Below are 25,071 nucleotides of genomic sequence, written 5' to 3' on the forward strand. Positions count from 1 at the left end.
AAAGAGGAAAGACATAAATCCTAACAAATCCAAATTTGAATTTTAATCCTGCCATTAACTATTTACAAAACCAAAAATAAATTATTTTAACATCTGAAAATCAGTTATCTCACTTCACTTGTAAAGTTGTTGTAAAGATTAAATATGATTGGAATATATGTAAATATATCAAGGGGAAGGGGTTACTATGGCTAAATTAAGCAAAAAGGAAATTCATTGGAAGGATAGAAAGTCACAGAACTAGGCTTTAGAGAACCTGACCCAAGGTAGATTGAGGAATCAAGACAGCATAGTGAATGCCATATATCATTTTCACAGAAACTTCATTTTTCATTTCAAGATTTTTTTAAAGGTAAACCCAACTCTTTAGGCAGAAAAGTCTAAGGAAATTATCAGTACAGACATATAAGATGAGTGTTATAGTCGCTTGAGAATAGGACAGGCAAAAAAGACCTGAGTTTTTGTTTTATTTCAGTCACTTCCCCCAAGGCTTAGTAATAGAACATTTCTTTCTCCATCTCCTGGTTTCTCATTGATTGATTGTAGTGTTTACAGAATTCCAGTATCTCAGAAAACTTGAAGCAAATGTGAAAAAGGAACAAGATCTCTCTCACTCTGTCACAGAGATGATACTGTTAGCCTGGGATGGGGACTTAAAAGTTCCATGTACTTTTACCAAATCTTCTACTTTTTTAATTTAGTGGTGTCTCCCCACATTTGAGACTCACGCAGTCAAAGACTACAATGCCAAACCAAAGGATCACTAACACATGATGGAGATGAAAAGCAGACCAACTTTTTTAGTTGTCCTTATTATTGCCTTAAATTATCTATAGGCAAATCAGTCCCTTTGTTACCTACACCCTAGGGCAAACCAGTCCCACTGCCCCACCTTCAGGCAGTGCAATTTATTTGAACCTGAAACTATTTGTTCCTTTTTGGAGAAAGAAAGAAGGAAGAATGATCATGTTTTAGCTTGCTTAATATGGATCAAAAGGGAAAATAGTGTTGGAGTCGGAAAAAATGAAGGAGTTTCATTGATAAAAAGGAGTTTCCTTCAGGAACCATACATATGTTTGACTTGGGACATGAATGATGTAAGACAGATCTAAAAGAACATCTAGCACCTCCATGGATGTGTGTGTTCACAGATTACTTGCTAAGTTAAGTTGGTTTAAGAAAATTGGGAAGGCAGTATCTCTAGGTGCAGAAAAGCCAAGTATAATTTCAGGAGGCAAAATGAGGAAATGTTTTAAAGGAAAGGAGGTGGAAAGAGATTAAGAAACTTAATGCTAAAGGAACATTTTCCTATTCCCTATAATATGGTTTCTGGAAACAAATTGCTGTGTTCCTTTTTCCAAGGCTAATCAAGGAAAAAACAAAAGACTTTGTTGTACTATATTTAAAATGAATATTTAAGCAAGCTGTGAAAAAGCCTTCTTCTGGGTCTGGATGAGGGATTTTCACTTCATACATTATTCAGTATTCCTTGCTCTAGATACAACAAAATACATAGCAGTTTTCTCTACTGTGCTCATTAGCACCAAATATTTACACTTTGTGAGAAGGGTTTTATTTTATTTTATTTTATTTTATTTTATTTTATTTTATTTTTGGTTGTTTCCTAGTAAATTTTGAAAAGTGACTGGATGATATTTATATTTATTTATTTTATGTATTCTTTATAAGGATACATAAAATACAGTAAGGTATGTTAAATCTTTGAAAGAGCAAAAGAAAGAAAAGCAAGTGTGGGACTATATAAAGAAGCTAAGAGCTTGTAATAAGATGAAGGTTTCCTTCTTTAGCTTAACTTATGATAACCACTGGCTGGCAGGCAATTTGAGATAGGAACTTAGGCAAATTAGACTGTCTATTAGCTGCAGAACCATCTGCCTTAACAGACCATTGAGCAAGGTGTTGGTTATACCTCATTTATGAAAGCCAAAAAAATAACAACTTTTGTTCTTAGGTGGCTGAGCAAATGCCTCTGGGCATACACAAGATTACTCTAAAACTCTTGCAGTTAACTCCAGCTCACAGATGAATGATGTTGAAGGTCCCAAATCATGGTCCATAGGGGTTTGAATATGAAATAGTTTCAAAATGGTTTTAGCCAGTTGCCCACCTCAACCAAAATAATGTATCAATTAAACATCCTTTGAGCATGTAACCACGGACATTGCATTTTGACTAGGAAATGGGAAGAGTTTGCCATATGGATCATGATAATGATGACGATTTCAGGTCCTCCTTTCTGCTGTGTTCACTGTGATTTATCATCTTTTCCGGCTGCCTACTCTGGATTTAGAATACCTTCACATGGAGAATTACTCATAGTAACATTTCTTGAGAACCATATTGTCTCAGAGAAAAGGGACTCATAAGCTTCTGAGGAAGGTCTCTTTTCCTGTTAGAGTTATATTTGGACATTGTTAAAGAAAAAAATTATTCTGACACTCATTAAAGAATGGTGAGACAGACTTCATTCAGGGGTCAATGACAATGGAGTTTTACAGCAGGAGAGAGAGATTGGGCTCAACTCTGAAGATAACAAGGAAAAGTGGAGATTAACAGTTAAGGAGCAGTGGATGGAAAACTACTAAGAGAAAGCATCAGAGGCAAAGGAGAATTTCTTGCTAAACCAATTTGATAGGAGTCTTGACAAAGGCAAGCCAAGGTGGTCTCAGATATCAAGGGTGGGAGATTCTCCCAAAACTGACTTAGTAAGAATCTTGCTACAATTGGGCAGTGTAAAGACAAGGGAAATCCAAAGAGAATTTACTTCTGCTTTTTTCTCTTTTACTGTGTGGATTAAAACAACAGCACACCTTGAGCTTCTATGTATTTTGAAACCTACTATCTCAGGAATTTGTTGCAAATTGAAATTTAGGCATTTATAAATTATAGAGAATACAGTCATTACACAAAACTTAATTAGTAATTGAAGCAATTATATCCTTTTATTGGAATAATTGAAACTTAATTTTAGGAAAAACAAACAAAAAGACAAGGGAAGTCCAAAGATTGGGCCCAGTCGAGCAGAAGGTTCAGAAGAGCCTGGCTAAAGTTTGATTAAACAGAGACTCTTTGTTAATAGAAAACTAAGTAAGTTCCAAATTCAAAGAAAGTTACTTAGCTTCAGAGGCAGACTACCAAATACTCGAGACTTTACCTCCTATACCCACACTTTGCATTTACTGGAAAATAACTAGGTGCTCTATAGAAAAATGACATGCTTAGGATGAAAATTTAGAATATAAGTTTCAAATTCATGTTTCAGAACTATGTCTAATACTGGCATTTTAAGAGGTTTGGGAAAAAAATTAGATTTGTAAATAATTTGACTTTCTCTTTACCTGTTTCTTAGTTCATTGAATGCCAACCTAGGTTTTGTGAGATTAAGATTTAAACAGTTTCCCTAGAGATATTTTTACCATTTTAAATTATTTGCAATGAAACAGGAAAGATCAAAAGACATTTGGCTCTTAACAATATAAATTTACCTCATAATTTCATTAATTCAAGAAACATTGGCATGGAATGCACCATAAAGACTCACACTAATGCACAGAACTATTTGCGTGCTATCCCGATTCTAATTAACTTTCAGAAAGTGTGTGGTTACATACCTTTGTTTTGCAAGCCCTACATTTCTGTCATTCTGATCACTCATATGCTTGGAAGGACCTAGAAAAAGTGAGGCCTTGAAAACCTGAGAAATAAGCAAATTGTGTCCTCTCACTTGTCCTTCCTATACTCATCTCCCCTTTCTTGGCATACTTGTAATCCGTCCACAGCTGTCTGAGACTGAGTCCTGTGGGACTTTGTATACAGCTAGTCCTTATGAATGGCTCCGCAGAAACCATGAAAATAGAGTCCCCTAAGCTCCAAGGAGTTACTCTTTGATTATAAAATCTCCAGCTGGAGGATAGGACAATTCCCTCTGCTCCTTCTCCCCATCCTGCCCCTTCTAATGACTTCACGCTGCCCTGTCTGGCTTCCTACAGGACCCAAAGGTTTGGCCCAGCTGAATGGCCCTAAATATTGTTAATTATGTTGGTATATTCTTGTCACTTTCAGAAGCTAATTAAGGGTTGCTGGCTTGAATAGCTTCATTTATGAATTAATATGTTCAATTTAATCTACTTATAGGAAATAAAAGACTTGGGATATGTAAGCATATTGATAAAAGATGTCTTTTATTAACTAGAGGTCTGTATTCATACAGAACCTTTAACATCAATGAGCACCTTTTCAGTATAATTAGAAATAAAAACAAAATTCATTTTTTAATTTTTCTACTTTTCAGAACATATTAAATATTAGACATGAATAAAATGGGAACATTTCTCAGAAAACTAAAGAGATTTAAAGCGTTACTTATTTTGTCTGACTTCAGATGTCCTACTTGATTTTTTGTGATGCATGATTTTTAAATACCCTTTATTGTATAATATCTACAGTCAAAGCTTTTTAATATTAAACTCCTTTTGTTTTTGAGATTATATATATATATATGTGTGTGTGTGTGTGTATATATATATATATGGGGGGCTCTAATTTCTAATCACAGCAGGAGCATTTTATGTCAAGATTTCTGGAAATAGGTTTGAATTATAGTATATAGTTTAGGGGCCATGTGCCACATTGGAAACATGGTATGTTTTTTATTGCCTGGATTGTATGGTGTCACCTTGTATATGTGTGTGTGCAATTCTCTGTGTGTTCCTTAACATTAAAATGCCAAATGAGAGCCCATCTGGTAATTCAGAATTAGTACTTCTTGGACTATAGTTGATAAATACTTTATCCTAATGTTCTTTGTTAGAGACTGTATGCCCTCAAGTGGAAATATGTCTCTTCCTCATTTGAAGTAGATGTGAGAGAATAAGTGGAAAATGAGATTAATTCATTCATGTAGCAAAAAGAAGGGCAGCCAGGCTTTAAAGGCCACAGTGAGTGCTCACAGCAGCAGCACATGCACTAAAATTGGAAGGATGCAGAGAAGATTAGCACGGCCCCCGTGCAAGGGTGACATGCAAATTCATGAAGCTTCCACACTTTTGACTAACAATGTGCTGTAATAAATATATTAACTAAACATTTAAAAAAATTTAAATTTCTTGGAGCGCCTGGGTGGCTCAGTCAGTTAAGCATCCGACTTCGGCTCAGGTCATGATCTCACAGTTCGTGAGTTCAAGCCCTGCGTCCGGCTCTGTGCTGATGGCTCAGAGCCTGGAGCCTGCTTCACATTCTGTGTCTCCCTCTCTCTCTGCCCCTTCCCTGCTCATGCTGTGTCTCTCTCTGTCTCAAAAATAAATAAACATTAAAAAAAATTTTTTTTTAATTTTTTTTTAATTTCTTAAAAAATAAATAAATAATAAAGGCCACAGTGAGACAGTCTGCTTCTGCAAGCTGTTTGCTGCCATCTGCCTGCCGTTGTCTGGGCCCAGAGGCAGGGGCTCGGCTGGCGTTATTACGTGGACACACCTATGTCCTTCCTGATGCGCCATCTACTCACCTGGCCTCTGCTTACTCTGCTGCCCCTCCCCCAGCATTTACAAGTGTCCACTCCCAAATATCTGAGTTGTGTTTACGTTTTCATTCAGCTCAAAATAATTTCTACTTTGAATTATTCTTTGACCCACAGGTTATTGGTTATTTAGTTTGCAAATATTTGAGAGATTTTCCATAAATCTTTGTTTTTGATTTCTAATTTAATTCTGTTCTGGTCAGCACACATTCCTTGTATGACCTGAATCCTCTTAAATTTATTGAGACTCATTTTATGGCCCAGAATATAATCTATCTTGGTAAATGTTCCACAGGCACTTGGAAGAATGTGTCTTCTGTGGTTTTGTGGTTGTTTAATAATTTTGTTCATCTTTTATATCCTTATTAATTTTCTCTCTACTTGTTCTATTGAGAGAATAGTTGGAAATTTCATATTTGCCTGTTTTTCCTCACAGTTCTTTCAGTTTTTACTTCAGATATTTTGAAGTTCTGTTCTTAGATGCATAAACATTTGGAGTTGTTCGGTCCTATTCATAGGACATGGATTCATGTCCTATCCATAATGATAAAGGATTGACTCCATTATGAAATGACCTTCATTGTCCCTGGTAATATTCTTTGCTATAAAATTTACTTTGTCTGATATTAATATAACCACTTTTTATTTCTTTTGATCAGTGTTAGCATGTTATATCTTTTTTCCCATTATTTTAACTTTAAACATTTTGTTTTATATTTATTTTTAAAAATGATTTTTTTAATGTTTATTTATTTCTGAGACAGAGAGAGACAGAGCATGAGCAGGGAAGGGGCAGAGAGAGAGGGAGACACAGAATCAGAAACAGGCTCCAGGCTCTGAGCGGTCAGCACAGAGCCCGATGCGGGGCTCGAACTCACAAACTGTGAGATCATGACCTGAGCCGAAGTTGGTCTCTCAACCAACTGAGCCACCTAGGCGCCCCAAACCTTTGTTTTACATTTAATGTGCATTTCTTGCAGAAAGCTTACGGTGGAGACTTGCATCTTTAAGTCTAATCTGACAACCTCCGTCTTTTAATTTGTGTATTTAGACTACTTTCCTTTAAACATGACTATTGTTAAGCTTGTGATTTTAGATAGTATTACCTGTATAATACTTTCTAACATGTCATTGGCTTGCTTGGCCTCTGGTTATCCTAATGTCCATCACACAGAATTCACATGTGTCCAGTCCAAAAGACTGGATTTGAGCTAACAAGGAATTTAACACTAGAAGCTCAACTATTCTAGAAATTCCTAGATAATGCAAAGTACCAAAACTGACTCAAGAAGAAATAGAAAATCTAAACAAATCTGAAACAAGTAAAGACATTGAAATTACTAATCAAAAATCTTCCCCTCCCGCCCCCCCCCCACCCCCCACATACCAGTACTGGAAGGCTTCACTGGTGAGTTATATCAATGATATAGAGAATAATTAACACTAATTCTTTGCAACCATTCTGAAAAATAGATAAGGCAACACTTCCTATTCATTGTAAGAGGCCAATGTTACCCTGATACCAAAAATAAATAAACATATCACAGGAAAACAAAACTACAGACCGATATCTCTTATGAATATAGACATAAAAATCTCAATCCAGACAGAATCCAGCAACCTCTAAAAAAGGATCATACATCACAACCCAGTGGGATTTAGACCATACAAAAATCAATCAATGTCATAGAGTACATTAACATAATAAAGGACAAAACCACATGATCATCCCAACAAATGCAGACAAAGCATTTGACAAAACTCCAACACACTCTCATGATAAAACACTCTACATCCTTGGAATGGAAGGGAACTTCCTCATCCTGATAAAAGTTATCTATGAAAAACCCACAGCTGACATCATGCTTAATGATGAAGGACTGAAGTCTTTACCCCTAAAGTCTTTACCCCTTGTTCCTAAGATTAGGAACAAGACAAGAATGTTTGCTCTTGCTACTTCTAGCCAATATTGTCCTAGAAGTTCTCACCTGAGCAGTTAAGCTCCAAAAAGAAATAAAAGATATCTAGATCGAAGAAAGAAGTAAAACTGTTTCCAGATAACATGATCTTCTGTAGAGAAAATCCTAAGGAATCCAACAAAAACTATTAGAATTAATAAACAGGTTTAGCAATGTTGCAGTGTACAAGACAGACATGCAAAAATCAGTTGTATTTTACACATTAGCCACAGACTAAAACTGAAATTAAGGGGAAATTTTCATTTACAATAGCATAACCATAAAATATGTAGGAATAAGTTTAACAACAGAACTGCTAGAAAGGTGCCTTGAAGACTACAAAACACTGTAGAATTAAGGAAGACCTAAATAAATGGAAAGACATCCCTTGTTCATGGTTTGGCAAGTTCAGTATTTTCAGATTTCTATCTTTCCTAAATTGAATCAGCCTAATTCCTATTAAAATCCCAGCTAACTTTTTTGTGGAAATTGACAAGCTGGTTCTAAAATTCATATGGAAATGCAAAGGAACTAGAATAGCCAAAACAATCTTAAAAAAGAAGAAGAAAGTTGGAAGACTCACACTTCCTGATTTTAAAACTTACTTCAAAGCTACAGCAAGACGAAGAGGCACACAGATCAATGCCAGGTTTCTCCAGGCCAAAGAATGAGGTTGGACCTCTACTCTACACCATTTACAAAAATTAATTCCAAATGGATAAAAGACCTAAATGTAAGAGCTAAAGCTGTAAAACTCTTATGAGGAAACACAAATATTCATAGTCTTGGAGAGAAACCTAAAGCACAAGCAAAAAAAGAAAAAAAGTAGATAAGCTGGACTTTATCAAAATGAAAAACATTTGTGCATCAAAGGATACTATCAAGAAAGTAACAAAATAACAGGGGTGCCAGGATAGGCAAAATGGGTGAAGGGTAGTGGGAGATACAGGCTTCCAGTTATGCAAAGAATAAGTCACAGGAATAGAAGGTACAGGGAATATATATATCAATGATATTATAATAGCATAATATGGTGACAGATGGTAGCTACACTTGCAGGGATCATAGCATAATGTATGAACTTGTCAAATTACTATATTACACACCTAAAAGTAATGTAACATTGTGTACCAACTATGCTTCAATAAAAAAAGTGAAAGAATGAAGGTAAAAATCATATCAACTCAATAGGTGCAGAGTAGTATTTGACAAATTCAACATCCATTGATGATAAAAACTCTCAACAAAGCAGATATAGAGGGAATGTACCTAAACATACTAAAGGCCATATATGATCACAAAACCACAGTTAACATTGTACTCAGTTGTGAAAAGCTGAAAATTTTTTTTCTAAGATCAGGAACAAGACAAGGATGCCCACTTTTACCACTTTTATTCAACATAGTATTGGAAGTCGTAGCCAGAACAATTAGGCAAGGAAAAGAAATAAAAGGCATCAAAACCGGAAAAGAAGAAGTAAAATTGTCACAACTTGCAGATGACATGATATATATAGAAAATCCTGAAGACACTACCAAAAATCTATTAGAACTAATAAATGAATTCAGTAAAGTTGTAGGATATAAAATAAATATACAAAAATCTGTTGTTTCTATACGCTAATAACAAACTATCATAAAGAGAAATTAAGAAATAGTTCCATTTAAAATTGCATCAAGAAGAATAAAATACCTAGGGATAAATTTAACCAAGAGACCTGTACACTGAAAACTATAACACATTGATGAAAGAAATTGCAGACACGAACAATTGGAAAGAACGAAGCTGGAGGCATCATGCTCCCTAATTTCAAAAGATATTACAAAGTTATGGCAATCGAAACACACAGAGGTGGAACAGAAGACCATTCAGAAATCAACCCATTGACATATGGTGAATTAATTTACAACAAAGGAAGCAAGAATGGGAAAAGGATAGTCTCTTCAATAAACGATGCTGGGAAAACTGGACAGCCACATGCATAAGAATGAAACTGGACCACTATCTTACACTATACACAAAAGTTAACTCAAAATGGATTAAAGATTTGAATGTAAGACCTGAAACCATGAAACTCCTGGAAGAAAACATAGGCAGTAAGATCCCTGATATCAGTCTTAGCGATGAATTTTGAATCTGATTCCAAACACAAAAGCTTTTATAAAGCAAAAATAAACAAGTGGGACTACATCAAAATAAAGAGCTTCTGCTCAGCAAAGGAAACCATCAACAAAATGAAAAGGCAGCCTACTGGATGTGAGAAAATGTTTGCAATTCATATACCTGATAAAGGGTTTAATAATCCAAAATATATTTAAAAACTCATAGAACTCAATAACAAGTGTGCCTGAGTGGCTCAGCCAGTTGAGCATCTGATTCTTGGTTTTGGCTCAGGTCAGAATCTTACAGTTCATGGTTTTAAGCCCTATGTGGGTCTGTCCTGGCAGTGCAGAGCCTGCTTGGGATTTTTTTTTTATAATAGCCCCAAACTTGAACCAACCCAATGTCCAGCAACAGAAAAATGGATAAGCAAGTTGTTCCTGAAGTGATGGAAGTGTGGGTTATATAAGCTGTTGCATTCATCAAAAGTCATTGTTTTGTGCACTGATTTGTGTATTTTGTTCTGTGTAAATAAATTTAACTTTAAGGAAAGAACTGGAAGTTCAGTTGCTTGAGCATCCAACTCTTGATTTCAGCTAATATCGTGATCCCAGGGTCGTGGGATAAAGCCCCGCATCCATCTCTGTGCTGAATGCGCTCTCTTTCTGTGTGTCTCTCACTCTAAAATTAAAAAAAAAAAAAAAAAAAAAAAAACCTGCACACCAAAAAAAAATGAAAAGAAAACCCACGGAATAGGAGAAAATATTTGCAAATCTGATAAGGGTCTGATATTCAGTATATGTAAAGAAGTAATACAACTCAACGACTAAGGGACAAACAACACAACTTTAAACATGGAATTGAATTGAATAGAATAGACAATTTTCCAAAGAAGATATACAGATGGCCTATACCTACATGAAAAGATGCTTAACTTTTCACTAGTCATTTGAGATACGACATTCAAACCACCATGAGATTGCACTTCAAACCCACAAAGATGGCTATAGTCAAAAAGTCTTCTTTTTTTTTAATCATCAAAAAGTCTTAAAATAACAGTGTTGGTGAGGATGTGCAGAAATTAAAAACCTCATACATTGCTGGCGGGATTGTAAAATGGTACAGCCAAGTTCTGAAACAATTTTGTTCCTCAAAATATTAAACATAAAGTTACCATATCACCCAACAGTTCCATTCTTAGGTGTATATCCATGAGAATTGAAAATACATGTCCAAACAGAAAAAAATATATACAACAAATTTTCATAATAAGATTATTCATGAAAGTCAAAGATTAGAAAGAACCCAAGGGTTTATCAGCTGATGAATGGATAAACAATCCATGGTTTATCTGTACAATGAAATATTATTCAGTGGAAAAAGTAATGAAGTGTATTCATTAATGCTACATAGTCTATGATGTCATTTACATGAAATATTCAGAATATTTCATAATAGACAAATTTGTACAGACGTAAAGTAGATTAGTGGTTGCCAGGGTCTAGGGGAAAAAGAAGAATGAGGAGTAACAATTGGGTATGAGGTTTCGTTTTGGGGTGGTGAAATTGTTCTGAAATTAGATAGGGGTTATGATGCACATTTTATGAATACACTAAAACAACTGAATTTTATAAATTTCATAAAAGTCAAATTTACCATATTTACCATGTCTCATAAATTTACCGTAAGATGAAGAATTTTATGGTATATGAGTTATATCTCTGAAAAGGAATTATTCATATATTCATGAAAGTTCAATCAAGAAAATTTAAGCAAGATGTATAGGTTTGTATAAGAAAGAATAGCTTTCTATTTACCTTTAAATTGGAGAAGATAATTATGGAAATGTCCTCTTCACAATTTTAAATGTAAACCTGAAATACCTAGGAATAATCTTAAGGGTTGATATGAAAGCACTACAAAACTTTTAGAGAAAGCTTTCCAAAACAACAGAATGAGAATGGCCAATTCAACAAATAATTTTGAAAATTAGCTCTTTGTCTAAAAAAAATTACCTCACAGTCTCATCTCAATTTATAAGAATTGCAACAAATTATAAAACTGAATGCAAAAAAATTTGAATAAAACAATGGGAAATTATGGATCAGTATTTCATTTATTTCAGGAGAAAGGGTTTTTTTTAATTATAATTGTTCATAATATTAAATATCCAAGGACTAAGATACCCTCATACTCTGAAGAAGAGAGCATAAATGGTACAATCCACTGAAAATATTTGGTAATATGTATCAAGAGCTTTTTAAAAAATGAGTTATTTTTTTGAAATCTAAAGAAAAGTGTATACAAAAATTGATCTGCAAAAATTATTCATAATGTTCTTATAATATTGGTGTATAGGTAGGACAAACATATGCATAAACATAGATTACACTCTAGGTGTCATCCAGAAAATACAGTATTCAGTCAGGCAGCCTAGGAAGGTGACCTGAAAGAGAAAGGTTTGTCAGGGGCTGGGGACGTAGAACACAGTAGAGAGAAACTAACCCAAGAATACAGCAGGTCCTAGTCTATAAGCAAAGAATGTTATGAGGGGCACTTAAAAAAATAGGTCAAGCTCATGAAAAAGGGGGCTTTGAAGGCTATAATCACATATACTTCTTAAGTTGCCAACAATAGTACATTTGCTTGGGGTGCCTGGGTGGCTCAGTCAGTTAAGCATCTGACTTTGGCTCAAGTCATGATATCATGGTTCATGAGTTCAAGCCCCACATCATGTCAGGCTCCATGATGACAGCTCAGAGCCTGGAGCCTGCTTCAGGTTCTGTGTCTTCTTCTCTCTCTGCCCTTCTCCCACTCACACTTTGTCCCTTTCTCTCTCTCTCCTCTCTCTCTCTCTCTCTCTCTCTCTCTCAAATAAGTAAACATTAAAAACATTTTAAAAAGAAAATAGTACATATGCAGAAGGCTTATGATTTTTTTTTCATATTATAGCCAGGTTTACATAGATAAAATTTTTCCTATGTTCTCTAGTCACTAGAAAAGTTTTCCTAAGTTGGCATCTGTTCCAGTATAAAAATATGAAACTTTATGTCTTTAAAAAATCTGTTTGACCTTGTATACCACCTTTCTTGTAAGTTCCCTTTCCAGTTGGTTTTCAATCCATTCTAAACGTGATAAAAGAGATGAAACAATGTTCCCCAATATAGATAGTAACAACTGATATGTATAGAAGTTAATGCACTAGATTTCTATTTTCCATTCTTAAACTTTGGGGGCTTTGAAGGAGTGAGAAAAAAAATGCTCATTGGATTGTAGTTTAGAATGAAAAAAAATAATGATGTGCTTAAAAGATTATGTGCCATCATATGTCATGCTATTTGCAAATATAGAATGTTGTATGACAAAAAATGCTCAAAAGAACCACATAAATTATATATTGTAATCCTAATATCATAAAACACGTTTACATATAGAAAAAATACTAGAGAATAAAATTCATCAAAATGCTAAGTATTTCTGTACAGCTAGTGCTACTTTAGTTTAGGCATTCATTTTTCTGTTTGTTTATAGTTTTCTATTGTTTAACTTGGACCATATATTATAGTTTTAATGAAGGAATCAATCTGCATGTAAAAACAGCTGAGTCTGTGATATTGTATAACACTTATGATCTGTAATAGGCAAGGCAATGTAGTAGGTACTCTGGGACCTGCAAAGAAGTTTAAGTCAGAGTTTAAAATCTAGTGGTGAAACAAAGTGTAAATAGCTAGACAGTATGAGAACCAAAGAGCAATCACAGGAATACTTTATAATTAATTTCCAAAAGTTTCACTGACAATAACTGAAAGTTCTTCTATTTTAAGGGTAATTAATACCATCTAAACAGTTAAAAATACTACCAGTCAGACAAACTGAAGAGTCATTACGTACTCACATAGCAAATCCGAATTTCTTTTGTGCTTGCATCTTCTACTTGCTAGCTAATATGTTTTGTGTATTTTACTGTGGGTTAAGGTGAAGGTGAATGCAATGGTAATTTTAGAGTTTTTATATATTTAATTTTTTGTATTTATATTGTTTAGCATCTTTTTTATGAGAAACCTAAAATTGGTTAAATATATTAACATGCAACTATTTATTGAGAATTTTATTTTCTTGTTTTTATAAGTAATCACACATACAAAAGAGTAACTTCATATTTGCAAAGAATTTTGTCATCTTTTTGTGGTCCCCTATGGCCTAGTACTATTTTTTACCTATAAATGTATGGTAAAGAAACTGAAAGACTAGGGGCGCCTGGGTGGCCTAGTCAGTTAAATGTCAGCCTCTTGATTTCGGCTCAGGTGGTTTCTGATATGTTTGTAATATGTAATATGTGATAAGTTGTAATAAGTATCAGTACTTCATGCCTTCTTATTAATGAGTAATATTCCATTGTATGTATGTGCGACACTTGGTTTATTCATTCATCATTTGATGGATGAGTTGTTTCCACTCCTGACTATTATGAATAATGTTACCATGAACACTTACATACAGGTTTTTTTGTGTGTGAATCTATTTTTCAATTCGCATAGGTATATAAGAACTAGAAGTGGAATTATTGGGTCACGTAGTAAATCTATGTCTAGCATTTTGCACCAAATTGTTCTCGGGGCTGTATCATTTTCTGTTTCCAGCAGATATGTATGAGGCTTCCAGCCTCTCCACATCTTCAGCAGTTATTATCCACTTAGTTTTATTGTAACTGTCCTAGTCTGTGTGAAGTGATATTTCACTGTGCTGTTGATATACATTTCTTCAGTGATTAACAATGTCGAGATTATTTTCGTGTGTTTATTGGTCATTTATATCTCTTTAGAATATGTCTATTCAAGTCCTTTGCCTATTTTTAATTAGGTTGTTTGCCTTTTTGTTGTTGCATTCTATGAGTTCTTTATATATTCTGGATATGAACCCTTATTAGAAAAATTATTTGAAAATATTTTTTTTCAATTCTGGGGGTTTTCTTTTTCACTTCCGTGATGGTGTGCCTTGATACACATTTTTTTTTATTTTTGTGAAGTTCAGTTTATTTTTTCTTTTGTTACATGTGCTTTTGATATCATATTTAAGAAACCATTGCCTGATCCCAGATCAAAAATTTTACCTCTGTTTTCTCCTAAGCATTTCATAGTGTTAGCTCTCATATTTGGGTTTTATACCTTTGGAATTAATTTTTGTATAATATGTAAAGTAGAGGTCTAAATTTATTCTTTTACATGTGGATATCCACTGGTCCCAGCACCATTTGTTAAAAAAAAAAAACAAAAACTATTTTTATCGAATGCTCTTGACACCATTGTCAAAAACAGTGGACCATGGATGTAAAGGTTTATTTCTGGATAATCGATTTTATTCTATTGAATAAAATTTACCTTTAATTGCTCATACTTTAATTTACTCATATCTATCCGTATGCTAGTGCCATACTGTTTTGCTTGCTGTGGCTTTATAGCAACATTTCCAATCAGAAAGAATGAGTCGTCCAAGACCACTTTGGTTTTTTTTTCCTAGATCGTTTGGCTGTTTGAAATGCTTTGCAATTTCATATGAATTTTGGTATCGGTTTGTCCATTTCTGAAAATAAATCAGTTGGAATCTTAGTAGGGAATGCATTACAATCTCTAGATTGACTTGAATCTATAGATCAATTTAAGAAGTATTGCCATATTCAGTCTTCTGATCCATGAACACTGATTGTCTTTCCATTTCTTTAGGTCTTCTTTAATTTCTTTCAGTAATGTTTTATAGATTTCAGCACACATATCTTTTACCTCCTTGGTTAAATTTACCCCTAAGTATTTTACTCATTTTGATGCTATAGTAAATGGAATTGTTTCCTCGGTTTCATTTTGGGATTGCTAGTATACAGAAATAAAACTTTTTTTTTTGTATGTTGAACTTGTATTTTGCAACTTACTAAATTAGGTTTTTAGTTCAAATAGTGTGTGTATGTGTGCACACGTGTGTATTCTTTAGGGTTTTTTATATATAAGATCATGTCATCTACTTATAGCTGTCCTTCTCCTGTTCCAATATGAATGCCTTTTATTTCTTTTTCTCAACTAATTTCCATGGCTAGAACTTTTGGTACAGTGATGTGTAGAAGTGGTGAGAACAACTTTTTTGCCTTGATTGTGATATTAGGGGGAAAGATTTAAGTCTTTCACCATGGAATATATCAGCTGTGAGTTTTTCATAGAAGCCCAATATGGATCAAGTTGAAGAATTTAACTTCTATAGTTAGTTATTGATGTTTATATCATGAAGGAGTGTTAGATTTTTGTCAAATGCTTTTCCCTGCACAAATTAAGATGATCATGTGGGATTTTTCATTCTATTAATTCTATTAATATGGTATATTATATTGATTAATTTTTGTGTGTTAAACCACCTTGCATTCCCAGGATAAATCCTACTTGGTCATGGGATATAATTCTTTTAACATGCTTTTGAATTTGATTTGCTAGTATTTTGCTTAGGAATTTTGCATGTATATTCAAAAGGGATATTGGTCTGTAATTGCCTTTTTGTGATGTCTTTATCTGGCTTTGGAGTCAAAATAATGCTGGGCTCATCAAATAATACAGAATGCATTTATCCCTCCTCTACTTTTAGAAGAGTTTGAAGATAATGGGTGTCAATTCTTTAAATGTTTGGTAGAATTCACTGGTGAAGCCATCTGGTCCTGATTGGGTTTTTTTTTGGAAAGTTTTTAATAATTGATTCAATATCTTTGCTTATTATGGATCTTTTGAGATACTCTACTTCTTCTTGAGTCAGTTTAGGTAATTTGTGTGTTTCTAGTAATTGGCCCATTCCGTTTAGGTTACCTAGTTTTTTTGGTATACAATTGTTCATAAGTATTCTCTTATAATCCTTTTTATTCTGTGAAGTTGCTAGTAATGTCTCCTCCCCTTGCATTCCTGATTCTAATAATATGAATTTTCTGTTTTCTTTGTCAGAGTAACTAAAAATCTGTCAATTTTGTTTATCTTTTCAAAAAACCAGCTGTTGTCTGTTTATTGTCTCTATTGTTTTGCAATTATTTATTTCATCTTACTCGACTCAAATATTTATTATTTCCTTCCTTCAGCTTTTTTCAATGTAGTTTGCTCTTTGTTTTCTAGTTTCTTAAGGTGGAAAGTTTGATTTGATATATTTCTTCTCTTTTGAATATAGGCATTAGCAGTTATAAATGTCCCTCTAAACACTAAATTTTTCAAAACTCGTAAGCTTTGGTATGTTGTGTTTTCATTTTGATTTATTTCAAACTATTTTCTAATTTCTTCTATGATTTCTTCTTTAACACATTGGTTGTTTAAGAACGTGCCATTCAATTTCCACATATTTTTGAATTTTTCAGAGTTCCTTCCATTGTTATTTCCAATGTCAATCCACTGTGGTCAGAGAAAACACTTTGTAGGATTTTAATCTTTTTCAATACATTATGACTCGTTTTGTGGCCTAATTTGTGTCTATCCTAGACAGTGCTCTCTGTGCACTTGAGAAGAATGTGTAATCTGCTATGTAGTTTTATATACATGTCTATTAGATCTAGGTGATTCCTAATGTTGTTGAAGCCCTCGATTTTCTTATTGCCTGTCAAGACAGTCTATCCATTATTGAAATCAGGATATTGAAGTCTTCAACTATTAATGTAGAACTCTGTTTCTCTCTTCAGTTCTGTAGTATTTGCTTCATATATTTTGAGGCCCTGATGTTTGGTGCATGTGTATTTACAATTATTAATATTTTGATGGATTGATACTTATAACTTGTGGTGTCTTTGTCTTTTTAACAAACTTAGTCTTAAACTATTTTTTAACATAGCCATTCCAGCTCTTCATTGGTCACTATTAGCATGGGGTATCTTTTTCTGTTGTTTAAGTTTCAACCTATTTTCTTTTTGGAGCCAAAGTGAATCTCTTGTAGACAACGTACAGTTGGATCATTTTAAAAAATCTATTCTCCCATCTTTAACTTTTAGTTGGAGAATTCAACCAATTTACATTTAATGTAATTACTCATAAGGAAAGACATACTCCTATCATTTTGGTATTTATTTGTATGTATCTTTTATCATTTTATTCCTCAATATCTTCATTACTACCTGCTCTTATGGTAAGAGCACTTCTACATATTTATTCCCTTTTCATCTATTTCTATATGTGGTTGTTTTGTTAATAGTTGCCCTGAGGATTACAATTCACATTCTACAATTAATATTCTAAATATATAGGGGCTCCTGGGTGGCTCAGTCAGTTAAACTTTCCACTTCAGCCCAGGTCATGATCTCGCAGTTTGTGGGTCAAATCCCTCGTCAGGCTCTGTGCTGATAGCTCAGAACCTGGATCCTGCTTTGGATTCTGTCTCTCCCTCTCTCTCTGCCTGTCCCCTGCTCATGCTCTGTCTCTATCTCAAAAATAAACATTTAAAAAAATTAATATTCTAAATATATAAAAACTTGGTTTCAAATAATACCAATTTAGTTTCAATAGTATACAAAACCTTTGCCATATATCACTCTGCTTCCCTTTTACTTTGTGTCACAAATTATAATCTTTCAACATTGTGTGACCATCAACATAGATTTATACTTATAACTCTATACAGTTGCCTGTTAAATTATATAAGAAAAAAAGAATAGTTATAAGCCAAAAATACATTAATACTTACCTTTAGATTTATTTCTATAGTTACCTTTACCAATGTTCTTCATTATTTCATGTGCATTTCAGTTACTGCCTAGTGTCTTTTATTTCAGCCTAGAGGACTTCCTTTAATATTTCTTTTTTTTAATGTTTATTTATTTATTGAGAGAGAGAGAGAGAGAGAGAGAGAGGTAGAGAACATGCACAAGTGGGGAAAGGGCAGAGAGAAAGGGAGAAAGAGAATCCTGAGCAGGTTCCTCACTGTCTGCACAGAGTCGATGCAAGGCTGGAACTCATGAACCATGAGATCATGACCTGAGTCAGAATCAAGAGTCAGATGCTTAACTGAGTCACCCAGATGCCCCTTCCTTTAATATTTCTTTTAGAGCAGATCTACTAATGGTAAACTCTTTCCATTTTATTTATTTGGAAATGTCTTAATTTTTCCTTCATTTTTGAAAGACAGTTTTGCCAGATAATAGAATTCTTTGTTGACAGGTTTGTTTTTTCTTTTAGCATTTTTTTTTAGTATATGTGCTGCTGAAGCAAGCATTCTTTTAGCATTTTTAATATGTTATCCCACTGCCCTCTGGCCTCCATAGTTTCTGATAAGAGATTAGATCTTAATCTTATTAAGAATCCCTTGTATGTAATGGGTAACGTTTTTCCAGTTGCTTTCAAGATTTTCTCTTCATTTTAGCTTTCAGCAGTTTGATTATAATGTGTCTTAATGTCCTACTTTGATTACTTGAGCTTCTTAAATATGTAAATTTAAGTCTGTTGTCAAATTTGAGAAGTTTAAGTCATTATTTCTTCAAATGTTCTTTCTGGCTTGTTTCTCTTCTCTTTCTGGAACTCCCATTATGTAAATCCTAATATTCTTAATAGTGTACCACAGGTATCTCAGGCTCTATTCATTCTTCTTCATTTTATTTTCATTTCTGCTCCTCATACTGTACAATTTCAATTGACCTATATTCAAATATACCGATTCTTCCTTCTACATTGTCAAATCTTTTTAGAGAATTTAAATCCTTTTAGAGAATTTTTCATTTCAGTTATTGTACTTTTCAACTTTTCAATTTCTTCTTGGTTCTTTTTATTTCTATTTATTGATATTCTCTATTTGGTGAAACATCATTCTTTCTTTAGTTCTTTGTGCATGGTTTCTTTGGCTTTTTGACCATATTTAGTACAGTTAACATCTTTGTCTAATAAGTACAATGCCTGGGCTTCCTCAGAGGCAGTTTCTATTAATTTTTTTTTTCATAGGGGCCATATACTCTTGTTTCTTTGCATGTCTCTCTTTTTTTTTTTTTTTGAAAACTGGAAATTTTGAATATTATGATGTGGTAAATCTGGAATCAGATTCTTCATCTTCACCAGCATTTACTGTTGTTTCTTGTTGTAGTTGCTTTTGTTTATTTGTTTACTGGCTTTTCTGAGCTAATTCTGTAATATCTGTATCCTTTGTTATGTATAACCACTGAAGTCTCTGTTCTGTTGACTTAGTGATGAGCTAGTTATTTAACAGAGATTTCCTTAAAATCTGAAACAAATAAAAACTTCTTTTAAATTTCTTATTTTTTGCACATGGACTGTGTGTGTATGTGTATATTGGGACATGTCTTCAACACTCAGTCAAGCACTTTACCACTTTGCCTTAGACTTCCTGCTTCTACAGAGCCTCGGGTCAACAGGATATGAGAACTTAGGGCCTTCTTGGGTCTTTTCTGAGTATTTTTCAGCTTTTTAGATGCCCGGGAATATTTGGGAACTTTTCAAAGCCCTTTTTGCCCAGCATATCTCTTTCCCAGCCTTCATTCATTTTTGTTTAGTCAATAGTTTGTCCTAACTGTTACCTCTTGCCCCAAGTGACATCAACCAATCCATTTGCCTTTAAATGTTTTAGTCAAGTGACCCTCAGCCTTGGGAGGGTTCCCAGTTGGGTGACTTTAAAATGCAAGTCAAAACTGCAGTGAGATATATCACTTCACACCTGTCAGAATAGCTAAAAATAAAAACATAAGCAACAAATGCTGGTGAGGATGTGGAGAAAAAGAAACCCTTTTGCACTGTTGGTGGGAATACAAACTAGTAGCAGCCACTGTGGAAAACAGTATGGCAGTTCCTCAAAAAGTTAAAAATAGAACTGCCCTATGATCTAGTAACCACACTACTGGTATTTACCCCAAAAATAAAAAATACAAATTGAAAGGATACATACTCTATATTTATCACAGCATTATTTACAATAGCCAAATTATGGAAGCAAACTAAGTGTTCACTGATAGATGAATGGATAAAGAAGATGTGGTGTGCATTAAAAAGAATAAAATCTTGCCAATTACAATGACATGGATACAGCTAAAGAGTATAATGCTAAGCAAAATAAGTCAATTACAGACAAATATCATATGATTTCACATATATGTGGAATTTAAGAAACAAAATAAATGAGCAAAGAAACAAAGAGAGAGAGAGATAAACCAAGAAACAGACTCTTAACTATAGGGAAAAAACTGAAGGTTACCAGAGAGAATGTGGGTGGGAAGATGGGTGAAATAGTAATGGGGATTAAGGAGTGCACTTGTCATGTTGAATGCTGAGTAATGTATAGACTTCTTGAGTCACTATATTGTCCACTTGAAACTAATATAACTGGAATTAAAAAAAAATAAAGGCAGGCCTTTTGAACTAGTCCTCCAGAGAGCCACCAGAAAGGTCAAAATGAACAACCACAATTTTTTAAGAAAAAGGTGTATTTTGTTTGCCTAGTACTAGTTGCCTGTGATGAGAATGGGGGATGTCTTCAAGTCCACCACTGATCTGGGAGTGGGAGATAGGACACTGGATAGAACAGTATGTTAAAATGTCACAAAACTTTTTACTCAGATTCAGTTGTTTTTCTCTTGGTTAAGCATCCCCCTGGTTGCTATAAGCTTTTGATTCTTTTCCAGGGTTCCAAAAAAGTTGATTCTAATAGTTTTTGCCACTTTATTCATTGTTTTTATGGGTGGATGGACTTGTGGGTTCTTTATTCCATCATTTTTGCTGATACTATTCCCCAAAACCATCGTATTTTAATTGCCTATTGATGTATGTTTACTAAATTATAATGAACCTGGGAGCAGGTAGATAACTGCATTTGCATTTCTAACAAGTTTCCAGATGATATTGATGATACCGGTTTGGGAACCAGTGGCCTAGAGCAAGCAACATCTAAACTGAACCTTGAAATAATAGGTAGAAATTAGCAAAATTAGGTGTTGGCATGGGGCGGGGGGGGGGGCAGTGAGGAAAACTGAGGGCAAAGGTTCAGATATAGTCCACAGGGACCTGCAGGTCTATAGGAAAGGGAGAGTGGTGAGAGATAAGGCTGCTGAGACAAGGGGGAACCAATATTCAAAGGCATTTAAAGGTCTTTTACCATATTAAGGAGCTAGGATTTGGATGGGAAGCCACTGAAGCACTATAAACAGGGAGTAACATGATCATAAGTGACCATTGTGGCTTCAGTGTGGAGTGTGGAGTGTGGATTGAAGGTAGGCAAGACCAGTAAGTAGACTAGTTAGGAAGCTACTATAGGAGCAGGTTGATGACCAGGAGCCAGTATAGCAGTGAAGGTGGAGAAGAAGAGAAGGATTTGAAAGATATTGAAGAGGTAGAAATTAAATTCTTGATCACTCATTTCATGTCTGGAATGTAAGTGACAGAGACAAATTAAAGTTTATTCCTAGGTTTCTGCCTCGATCAATTAAGTGATACTAGTCATTGAGATAAGTAACACAGGAGAAAAGCAGGCTAGAGGAAGAAGGAGTGGAAAGAGGGATAATTTCATTTGGGGACCTGTTGATGTCTAGTAGGTCACTGAGTAGAAAGATCTTGAGCACAGGAGAGAGATCTAAACTGAAGATATGGATTTGGTTCTCACCAGCATGTAGATAACTGAAACAGGGGTGTCAATGGAATTCCCTGGGTACAATATTTAAAGTAAGAAATAGATCTAGATGGCTACATTTAGGAGGTCCTTGGGAAACACTACCACTTAAGGGGAAGACTGGAGAAGCAGTATCTGTATCAGAAACTAAAAAGATGCTGACAGAGGAATAGGAAGAAAATCAAGAGGATGTGACATAATGGAAGCCAAGTGCTTTAGCCATGCTGAAAGCTGGAGAGAGAGCAATTAAAAAAAAAAAAAAAAAAAAAGTACAAATATCAATTAGATACTTGGAGAAGTACAAGTCCTGACAGTGGAGTTTTATGAGCCCAAACCAGAAATGTGTGGGAAGTGAAAAAGTAGACAGATACTCCAGTGACAGCCAATTCCTGGGTTGCCCTTTTCATTGTTACATCATTTCCATGAATTTATCTACTATTAATAATGAGAACTGAATATATTCTTTAAATATGCCTTTTTAAACTCTGTCAATTTCTTGCAATCTTCTTGTATATGTTACTGCTTTCCTTCAGAAACAGTGAAACCTTCTGAACAGATGGTATCCTAAAGATTTATCTATGAAAAAAATAGTAAAGTAATCTAAGAAATTTAATTGTTGTATTTTTTCCTACAGCTGTATTTCATATAAATGCATATCTAAGGATTTCATTTTTAGAAGTTGCTATCTAGGGAGTGAACCCATATAAACTAACAAGAGCTTGTTTTTGAAAGATATGGCAGAATTTTCTCATTTTATTTGAAAACAATGCTAGAAAAATTCATCTTCTTCCATTTTACAAAACCCAATATCCTGAAATGCTAAGACTGAAGTGCACAATTGTGTTAGTGTGTTTCCTAGTATTCAAAAGCCAATAAAACTAATAACAGGAGACCCATGAAGCCTTTGGCTTTGGTTTTTCCTCTCTGGAAATGAGATTATGGGATCTATGATAATCTTGAATTCTCAGACTATACAATAAATACCCAAGACATCACCTGGAAAACATGAAAATTTCTAATAATTTAGAATTCAGATTTATTGATTAAAAGATTATCAAAGTGGGATCATAGAGATTTCCTCTGCAAAATGCAACTTACTTTTCCTGCTTTGTACTTTGTTATGTTATGTTATTCTCAAGCTAGAATATCTCCTTATATCTTCTCCACTTTCCTCCATTTCTGTTGGTATCCATTGAAGTCCAGGCCAAATATAACCTATTCTGTTAGGTTATTAGACTTACTAGGTACATACAATGTAGAATATATGCTGTTTTATATGGTAGTTATTTCTACACTTGATTCTAGTTAGATTGTAAGCTTCTAGAACTGTATCTTATTCTTCCCATGTTGCTTAGCATGATACCCAGTATATGATTGTCACTGTATAAATATTTATTATAATTCTATTTCAATTCAAATTGTGTCTAGAATTAGAACAATTCTCTCTTTTTTTCTGCCTAGCCAAAATATAGAAGACCATAAAAATGAGCCAGATTTCCTCTTTTAAGCTCCTAGTCATTCAAAATTTAGAATTCATCCAGGTATGACCAGAAACAATTATGTGTACCTAGTGGCTGCAAGTTTCTCCTGCAGAAAATAAGACTGGAACTGGCAAAACACATTAATTTAAAAAAAAGATTCTCTTATTTCTAAGAGTTCTCTGAATTTTTTGATCTGCTAATTACAGTAGAAGTCTTTCTTATGGGGATTAGTCACTGGTCAATAAATTGATAAACTTGTTTAAAACTGAAAGGCATTAAAGTAAAGTGTATAAGAGACTACAATTTAAAACACACAAATAATCATTTACCAATGTTTTTTAAATAGGCCCCTTATTTGACTATGGGTCTGACGTTTGGAGTGCATTGTTCTCTTTCTAACATAAATTACTGTAGTACATTATCTACTGTTCACAATATTGGTTCTTTAGATAAGAGCACAACTTGGGGGTGCCTGGGTGGCTCAGTCGGTTAAGCATCCAACTTTGGCCCAGGTCATGATGTCATAGTTTGTGAGTTCGAGCCCCGCTTCAGGCTCTGTGCTGACAGCCTGGAGCCTACTTCAGATTCTGTCTCCCTGTCTCTCTCTGCACCTCCCCAGCTCATGCTCGCACTCTGACTCTGTCAAAAATAAATAAATTTTAAAAATAATAATAATAAATAAATAAGACCACAAATCTAAAGATTTTTTTAAAGCATTCTGAGCATAGAATCTTTCTAGATTTTTATGTTTTTTGACCACCCCAATATATTAAAGTTTCCTCACTTTCCCCTAGGTTAACAGCTTATTTAATGATTCACCTACATGGAGTCTTTCCAAAGCTTTCAAGACAGATTTTATACAAATAAGTCTCCTTTTGTTTCAGTCATGTGTAATTATTTTATTTATAATTTGGTTAAATTATATAAATTGATAACAATGGGCACGATTTGGGGACACATACAACTGATTCTTAACAAGTAGCAATTCAACTGATTGGAGTCGAAGTGTTTGAGGCATACCAGACAGAGGTAGCAAGTTAAGTGTCGCTGCTAGCATTTAGCCTGACATGGGCAGTACTCAGTATGTTTTACATAGAGAATGGAGAATAACCCTTAATCTGATAAACTAGTTGAGTGGAGAATAGTTAAAGAGGTCTTCTGCTGTACTCTTTTTTATACGTATCTTGCTACATTGTTCCACAGCAAAGTTGAGGGTATTTTATTCAGTATTAAATGACTTCATGCTGTGTGTTAGTTGAAGGACATTGAAGGACAATGGAGTTAAAGATATAGGGGAAAGAAGGATAAATAAAAGTCTGCTGAAAAATAAATTTCTTTGCTGGGTGTATTGTGTTGATTCTGGAAGAGCTACTGAAGGTCTATAGAGACAGAAAAAATA

At 34.2% G+C, this 25,071-nt stretch overlaps 1 protein-coding gene and 1 non-coding gene across 2 annotated transcripts in view; both read left to right on the forward strand.

The window, feature by feature from the left end:
- GPR158 (G protein-coupled receptor 158) overlaps positions 1 to 25,071 on the forward strand; it is a 425,314-nt gene that overhangs the window by 370,139 nt on the left and 30,104 nt on the right.
- LOC115519546 lies at positions 4,963 to 5,069 on the forward strand. Its single transcript, XR_003970552.1, has one exon. It is a non-coding gene; the product is annotated as a U6 spliceosomal RNA (small nuclear RNA).

Source organism: Lynx canadensis, chromosome B4, assembly GCF_007474595.2.
Source record: "Lynx canadensis isolate LIC74 chromosome B4, mLynCan4.pri.v2, whole genome shotgun sequence".
Taxonomy (NCBI): Eukaryota; Metazoa; Chordata; class Mammalia; order Carnivora; family Felidae; genus Lynx; species Lynx canadensis.